Source organism: Alligator sinensis, unplaced genomic scaffold (assembly GCF_000455745.1).
Source record: "Alligator sinensis unplaced genomic scaffold, ASM45574v1 scaffold159_2, whole genome shotgun sequence".
Classification (NCBI taxonomy): Eukaryota; Metazoa; Chordata; order Crocodylia; family Alligatoridae; genus Alligator; species Alligator sinensis.
In genome coordinates, this window is record NW_005841992.1 from 1,041,608 (window position 1) to 1,050,255 (window position 8,648).

Consider the following 8,648-nt stretch of genomic DNA (forward strand, 5'->3'; position numbering starts at 1 on the left):
GACAAAGAATGAACCGACAATGGAATTTCAAGGTACTATGGCCTCTTTGCATAACCACTTATATCTGAAGTGTACATCTGCTGAAACATGCTTCGAGTTTGAACAATAATTTTCACTTAAACCAATTAAATGTTATTTGTGAAAATCAGTACAAAATTCTTTACCCTATTGTTATGCGTAGTATTTGCCTCATCTGAAATATTAATTTTTGTTGAAATTTCTGTGAGAGTTAAAGATACTATAGTATGAAAAAGCCATTTGTACATAGAAATGTATTTGCTTTGAAAACTTTCATGGAAGAAGCAGCAGTGCCTCTTTCTAGAGGTGGTTAGAAGACTGATCACAAATTTGTCTAATCTAATCTATCCTTCTAAAGTTCTTAATACTGTACCATGCTAACCAACTAAGCCACAATGTACACCTTGTGAACCATTAACTTTTCTCAATTTCAATTTCTGAATCGCATACAAGGTTTAATACTACATACTTACCTACTCACACATAGCTAACAACATCTGAACTTCTTCATATTTTCAGATTTCCCCTACTGGTCACAAAGCCAGTGGCTACAGGCACTGTCCTATACAGTTCTCTTGATTACTCCTTCCATTTGTCCTTGGATAAAACACATAGTGATGGCATGTACAAATTTTTACTTGAAGAGATATTAGCTTGCCTTTTATTCAGAGACAAATGATGTCTGAGAGAACAATGGGCCATATTTTGTACACCTATGAATTACAATCTGCACTGTCATAAACTACATAAAAATGTCAATGTTCATAAAACTTTCAGACCACTGATGAGCGACTATGAGGGTTTTTTTCCACAATGCTGCCACATTATTAATGAATAACATTAAAATATTACTGCACAAAGCCTGAAAATACAATTTTCTAGATGAGCTATTTCCACCCTAAGTCTAAAAGTACAGTATCCTTTAGTGACCATAATTACTACTTTTTTTACTTAAATACAAATGCATGTGTTCCATAACTATGAAGCATGTCACAAAAAAGGGCCAGATTTTCAGTTGGTTTCGATCAGTATACATTTACTGAAGCCAATGGAGTTACATCTCTTTGTAGCAGCTGTAAATTTTGTGTAAAAGCTTTTTGGAGCAATACACATGATGTGAGTTACCAAAATATAAAGATAAAAATGCTTCCCCCTCTATGAAATTGTATGGATGATCCTTTAAGAAGACTGAGTACACTCTAGGGCTGCATCCAGATGTGCACGGATGTTTTGTTCCCTAGAAACTAGTGGCAGTGTACCATGTGCCGTCACTAGTTGTCCCTGGGGAACACCTGTGGCACACGTGTGCTGGCACATGGCAAGTTACCCCAGGAGGGGTAGGGAAGGCTGGGGCCATGAGCCTTACTTGGGGTTTTGGGGGCCTCCCAGGGCTGCAGCAGTGGCAAGCCTGCCACGCAGAGACTGGCTGGTAGTGGAGTGTGGCTCTGGCCAGTCAGGCTCCGGCTTTGGGCAGTGCACACTACTGCCATGTGCACAACTCTGCTTTTTTTTTCCATAGGTTTTTTTGACCCCTGGATATCCAGGAGTCAAGAAAACCCTCCGCACTACTTCCCTGAAGCACGGAGAACAACAAAACATGCAGTATGTGGTGCCTCAGATGTGTCTGTGGCACCACATACCGCATGGCTGCACTCATCTGGATGTGGCCTAGGAAGGCAAGAATTAGAAACAGTGGCTGACAGCAATGTCAGAGGCAAAGGCAGGTGATAACTTGACCCTTCTTGCTCCCTGGAGTCAGGATTCTGGGATAAAGTGGCCTATTAGTGGACTCTGGAGTAGCACCTTTACAGTCTCAAGAGCTGTAGTTATGTCAACAATCCCAGATTATAAACTGCTTTTTCAGGTTTAAAAACTTGTCTGCTGGTGGAAGGGAATAAGGAAAAATAGGGTAATCAAAGATTAAAGTAAAAGGAAACAGGGAAGGAGGACAAGTACTCTTTTCTCCCCAAAGACAATGGGAAAGCAGTAACCTCCATGACAAGCACAGGTGACTTCTAAAGGAAACGTAAGATTACGTAGGCCTCAAATGGGTGTTCATTTCTAGTAGTGAAAATTTCTGAGAAATTTGTTTTGGGAAGAGGCAGGCAACAGTGGCTGTTGGTCCCCTCCTCTCCCCTACTCCGGCATTTGTTTGCAAGGGAGATCTTCCAAGTTGATACCTGGAAGATCTTTCTCCTGCAGGAGGCATTCTCCCCTCTCCACAGGAGAAGTTGAATGAACACTTGCCGCCCATAGTTTCTACTGGGAGAGCAGTGATTCTTCTGGTAGAAATGTAATGTGTACATTTCTCACACCCACCATATAAAACAAAAGACAAAATAATTCACAACTTCCGGGAGGATAGTCTTAGTCAGGTAGATGGAACTGTCTTATCTGCTGGGATTCTTCCAAATGAAGAATCTTCTGCTCTCATATCAGAAAATTGATGCCAGAGTTATTTGTGTTTTTAAAATTTGCAAGCTCTATGACTATTCACTTAATAGGAATAACTCAAACTACTGTAACTAAACAAAGATAGGAATCTCTTTAGGATATTTGTGACAGCAGCTAATAAATGTATTTCATCATTATCACTGCAAAAAACAAATAAAAGAAGTGTGACTAATACAAACACTTTGAGCTAAATGCACAAAAGGACCTAATGGCTTAAGTAACACTTTGGGCATGAAAAAGCAGCATTTAGATGCAACAATATTCTCAATATCCCTGTTCAGCTGCCACTTAAAATCCCTTTGATCCCGAAAATTCTGCCACTGGCACTGACAAGCATTTCAGAACTTCAGTTATCTTGTCTGTGGGTATAATCTAGGGGTGCACTGATAGCAATTTCTTGGGCCAATACCAATAGCTGATTTTTAAGGAGGCATATTGGCTGATATGGATCCGATTTCCAATACAGCTGAGTCCAGCTGGTAAGTCCACTGTGGTAGAAGGGGATGGGGGAGGGAAGAGGTGTGTGTGGGCGGGGACAGATCAATGTCTCCTGCAGTGAGGGAGGGGGCAGGGGCAGGCGTTGCCCAGTTGGAACAGGGCAGGGCAGGGTGTGGGATGGAGCCGTGGCTTATCAGGGGGTGGCTCCCACTGCTGCTTGCACCCTGGGAGGGCATGGGGGTGTGTGTGCCCCCAGATCTTTATGGGGCAGGGGGGCTGTGCTGGGCTCTTCTCAGTGGGGGCTGGGCTCAGGGCAGGGGCTACTGAGGGGACTGCAGCCCCCCCAATGTTGCCATAGCTCTGCTCCCAGCACTGCTGCTGCCACGCCTGGTGCAGCCCCAGCTTCTTCCTGGCAAGTGAGTGGAGGTGGGGCATTGAGCCGGTGCTCCACCAGGTGTGTGGTGGCGGTGGTGCTGGGAGCAGGGCTATGGCAAAATTTGGGATGGTTGCAGCCCAAGATCTGCAGCCCCAGCTCCAGACCACCCACCCCTCCTCGCCCCACCCCACACAGATCTGGGGGCACATGCTCCAGAGCCCCTCACCCCAAGGAACTGCATCCTTCCCCCCTCCCCTTCTACCACAACAGACTTACCACCTGCACGCAGCTCTGCTCCTCGCTGCCTGAGTACTGTGCTGTGGCTGTGTGCATGCATGAACATTTATCTGCCAAATTATTGGCCGCATCAAGCCAATTTCCAATACAGACAATTTTCTTTATATTGGTACCAATCCGACATCAGACCGAAGTATTGGTGCACCTCTAGTGTAATCTAATAAACATTTTCAAGCATCCCTTAACTTCCCTTGAATGAAGGTGGGAGCAGGTCTCTTAAACCCAATATCTGAATGGTCTCCAGTGTTAAACTGGGATGTGGAAATCCAAGGTTCAAATCCATCCTTTCCTGCTTGGTATGGGGTGGGGACTTGTACCTCAACCTTCTCACCTTCTAAATGTGTGCTCTACAATGGCATGCATGGTCTTCTAAGGTGGATCAATATCAGTACCTTTGGCAAAGTTGTTCCACTTTGACCAAATAATCAAATATGCCCCACAGAGAGAGTGAGTACAGTTATACATCCTGATGATTATAGCACTCATCTGGGATTCTTGGGCTCTAGCCTCTGGTTTAATGAATATTTAATTATTTACATGAAGTGTAACAGCTTCAACAGGAACTATTCCAGAGTATGTTTTAGCCTAGCAGTTAGAGCATTCACTTGGAAGGTGGGAGACCAGAATTCAAGTTTTACTCCACATCAGACAAAGCATGAGGAGGAGGAACTTGATCTGCAGATACAAGGACCTCCCCACTTTACCTCCTTCTCCCCTTTATTATTTCATGAGAAATATCTGACCTGTCTTCAAAAAAAGGTTAACAGCTGTGAATCCCAAGTGCAGGGAAATACCTAACTGTCAGAGAAAAGCAGGATAATGTCCCACCTTTCTCCTCAGCATTTTATAGTGGCTAGATGGCCAGCTCCACTCAGCTTGCTAGCTTCTAAGAATGTCTTTCTTAGGCACCTAATTATCCCTAAGAAGAAGGAGCTTGGACACTCAACAATGTGGTTCCTCAAGGTGGCTGGGCACATGAAAGCTAGCAGTTGAACTAGTGAAAGAAAGAAGAAGCAAATAAAACAAGTTCTATAATATTACATTATCTTATACTTACTGCAACCTATAAGTTACACTGTCTGAACTTTGCTGTATTCTTCTCTTATAAATCTGATGTCTCTCTTTCACTGATTATGTTAAGAAAATAACATTACTGCTAACAACTTTGTTTATTATCAGTGAAAAATTAATATTTCAGGCCCAGATCCACAAAGACATGTAGATGCCTTCCTCCTATTATTTGATCACATGCCTAAAATCTTTTGTGGATCTTGACCTTAAAATTACAAGCTAGACAACAGATCCACTATTAAAATGCATTTACTCTGACAAGAAAGGTATTCAAATTATTGGTTTTCTATGGTTTTGAGAAGATAGCAAGAATATGCAAGAAGAGAACACCATCAAGAAAATGCCTGTAGGAAAAAAGCTGTATGTGACCCACTCCAAAATCTGTAAAGTAAGATGGGATAAATAATGATGCAGTATGAAAAATGTACAATTGAATGCAGCAGTAACAGAGAATAAAGCCTAAGGCAATGATCTGGATAGAATATATTTGCTCTATTTCCTTTGTTTCAGCTTGAATTTATTTGTTTTCATGACTAGTGGTCCAAGAAATATTAAAAATCATTTTGTATGCATTGAAAGTGGAAGAGGCAAACCAGGTGGAAAATATCTTTTGCTGAAAGGACAAGCTTTTTAGTTTTTCTTATTGTAGTTTGGATTTTTTTCTGTGAGAGATAAAGATCACTGTGTGGTGTGTGAGTATAAGTTCTCATGAAATACCAGAAATCAACTACAACCCATCCTGAAACAGAAACCTCTCTTTCATAAGGAGAAGGATCATTTTTAATTCATTTTATTTTTAAAAAACACTGTTTTAAGAATATAACTATAAAATTGAAATAATGCACCTTGACAAAGCCTTGTGTACAATTCTGACATCAGCATACTTTCCTGCTACCTGTACCATCTCTCCTGTCTCTTGTCATAATTTAAGATTATAGTGTTCCTGAGACAGGGGTTGTCTTTTTTCACTTGTTCGTGCAGTTCCTAGCACAACAGTACCCACTTATAAATTCAGATTAGAAGGGTCCATACACAAGAATTGTTCAAAATCTGCACGTGGTTATAGCAACTGTGTATGCACTTATGAGACAAAGACACAAAATGAAATGTTAAAATATCAAATGGCCCATTTATACATTTGCTATAAATAAATGAGAGTGATAGTAACTGCATATAGAAATACAAATGAAAACTATAATCTCACCATGCTAACCATACAGTACTAGGAAGCTAATATTTAGCTGCTTCTTAATTACAGGCTAGGCTGTAAGTTATACTTATCTAGCTTTTTAACTATTCAAGTAAAACGTAACATCACTTCAGGTCATTAGAAGAGTAACTGGAGTAAGCAGAATTGAGAGCGACAGACTTGGGGGTGGAAAACATCCATGAATAGGCATCATATTATAATTAGTGTAAGATTCTGTATTCTAGTGGATGAACTGCTACATTCATTAACATCCCACCATTCCTTCTGTCATCCTATTTTGTCATCTTAATTTCCATTTCCATTTTTAAAAATTTCTTTCTTGGTGCCATAAAACCAAACTGTGAACTTTTAATTTGAACTAGTGCAGGGGTTGTCAGCCGGGGGTATGTGTGCCCCTGGGGGTAATTGAGAAGGGCCTAGGGGGTATGTGTGGGTGGGCAGGGATGGAGCGCTGCCATGCACCATCCCACGCTGCCGCAGCCTGCCCAGCGACTAGGACTAAGATACTTTTCCAACTTTTGTATTTTACAAACACATAGGATTGGCTGAGGTCTCTCTCAACCAATATGTACTGTATGCATGCTTTATATTATTTCTTAGGAATGTTCCGTAAACTAGAAAGCTAGAATAAAAAAAAAATGGAACTAGGAATACTTTCCTCTTCCAGGGAGGCCCAAGAATTTAACCATATTCCTTCTTTTCTTGTTTTCTGTTTTCTTCCTTCTAGTTGAAGAATTTTCTAGGAAGTATATTTTTTCATTATACATTTCTATTATTACTAGCCAACTGCCCATCAGGAATGACAGGGGGTTGGGTGGGGGGACAGAACACTGTCACCCACCACCCCATGCAGCTGCTTTCTCCCAGGAGCAGGGGTGGAAGCTTGCCCTGCCATCCCTTCCATCCCCCTCAGCCAGCACCCTGTGCCACTGCCACCTGCAGGGAGCAGGGCCAGGGGTGGGAGGGCAGGTCAGCGGTGCCAGCCTTGCCCCCCTGCTCCAGCTGCTCTGGCCCTGACATCATGGCACTGCTCCACCGCGCCACTGTCTCCTGTCCAGAACGCTCTTGGTGTACTCTGATTGGTTGTTCCAGGCAACCAATCAGAATGTGAATAAAATGTTATGGACAGACAGACAGACAGACAGACAAAGGCTTTTATAATGTTAGAATTTCAGTTACATGCTTCCAAAATGTAATGTTCTGATATAATATTAGGATCTAATCTAAATTCTAATATAATATTAAAATTTCAGTTACATGCTTACATGTTTACAGTTCCACATAATGATTTACTTCTGGGGTAGCATGCAAAAATTGAATGAGTATTTTCCATATTTTGCAGGGCAAAGATAGGATCTGGGGTTAGCACTTTCATAATTTATTCATACATACAATATTTTCCTTCTTAGAGATAACTAACTGAGATTAATGGTATTATTGGTGCCTTAGTGTTTTTCTTCATCAGCTCTTTCCTTTTAAAAAAAACCACCATATTTTCTAACATACACCATGCCCTAAGATATAATATTGCACCTCATTTTTGAAAGGCAGAATGAAAAAAAGAAAAGATTTTTTTCAGAGTTATGGTTGCACAGAGAGGACAGAACCTAATCTTCAGTTTATTCATCCTCCCTTTCCTGCTTAGCTAAAACTGAAGCCCTGGATGTTCCTGAGGACTAGTCTCCATGGGTGGAGCTATGATTTTCAAAAGAGCTAAAGAGTCTCCAAAGCTGTGAAACAGGGAGAGAAAGACCAAAAGCAGCTAGCACACAGCAGAATTATCCTAAGAAAGGTTAGGTTGATTGGTGGAACATCAAGACCATTAAAAAAGAGAGACAACTGTTAACACTTCTGGAGTGAAGAACCATGAACCATTAAATCAACTGACTCCCTCAGCTGCCTGAATAGTAATGCAACAGTTGCACTGTGAAGCACGAATTAAAGCAGGGTGTTCTATCTCAGTCAGAAATTCAGATTCCCCACTTAACACATGCACCTCAATCTTGGAGGTAAAGGTTGTATGCAAGAAAATACAGTACAGTAAAAGTTGTGTTATCCAGCACCTTACAAGCTGGCATGCTCTATTAACCGGCATGCTGGCTTGTAAGGTAAAAGTGAAACCAGAAGTGCCCACCATGGCACTTCCAGTTTCACCAAGCCCCCATGGCCTGGGGCAAGGCAGCCTGTGCTGCCGAGCCCCCACAGCCCAGGGCATAGCAGGCTGTGCGGGGCCTGCCTCCCTGTCCCTCAGGGCCCATGGGAGGGGAGGCAGTGCGGTGGGAGGGGTGGTGGTCCAAACAGGCAAAGACGCCTGTTCAGGCCTCTGAATTAACCGGTATATTTTGTTATCCAGCACCCCCCATTCCCCATGGGTGCCGGATAACAAAGCTTTTGCTGTATTTCTTTTTCTGAACTGTCAAATATTTTCATCTCTTTCTGACTGAAGAAAGTTATCAATAGTATGTAGAAATGTTCCTCAAACACTATTAAGAGAAATCCTTGTTGTTTAAAGTGCTTCTGAGCAGATTAATGGAGAACAAGTTCATAACTCATGGCTAAGATCTTGACTGGAATCATTTAACTTGTGAGAAATTTTCTTTGGAGATTTGAAGGGGAAAAGATCTGCATGCATCCTTTTTAACATTTTCATGTGTTTTTGAAAAAATTAATTTTTCCTACAGTATTGTACTGCAGTGTATTCTTGATGTCAGCTAAAAAAAATACTCAAATTCATAGATTCATAGATGTTAGGGTCGGAAGGGACCTCAATAGATCATCGAGTCC

The 8,648-nt window shown here is 41.7% G+C and overlaps 1 protein-coding gene across 3 annotated transcripts in view; it reads right to left on the reverse strand.

The window, feature by feature from the left end:
* Window positions 1–8,648, reverse strand: part of HOMER1 (homer scaffold protein 1) — a 155,214-nt gene that overhangs the window by 18,050 nt on the left and 128,516 nt on the right. The window lies entirely within an intron of this gene.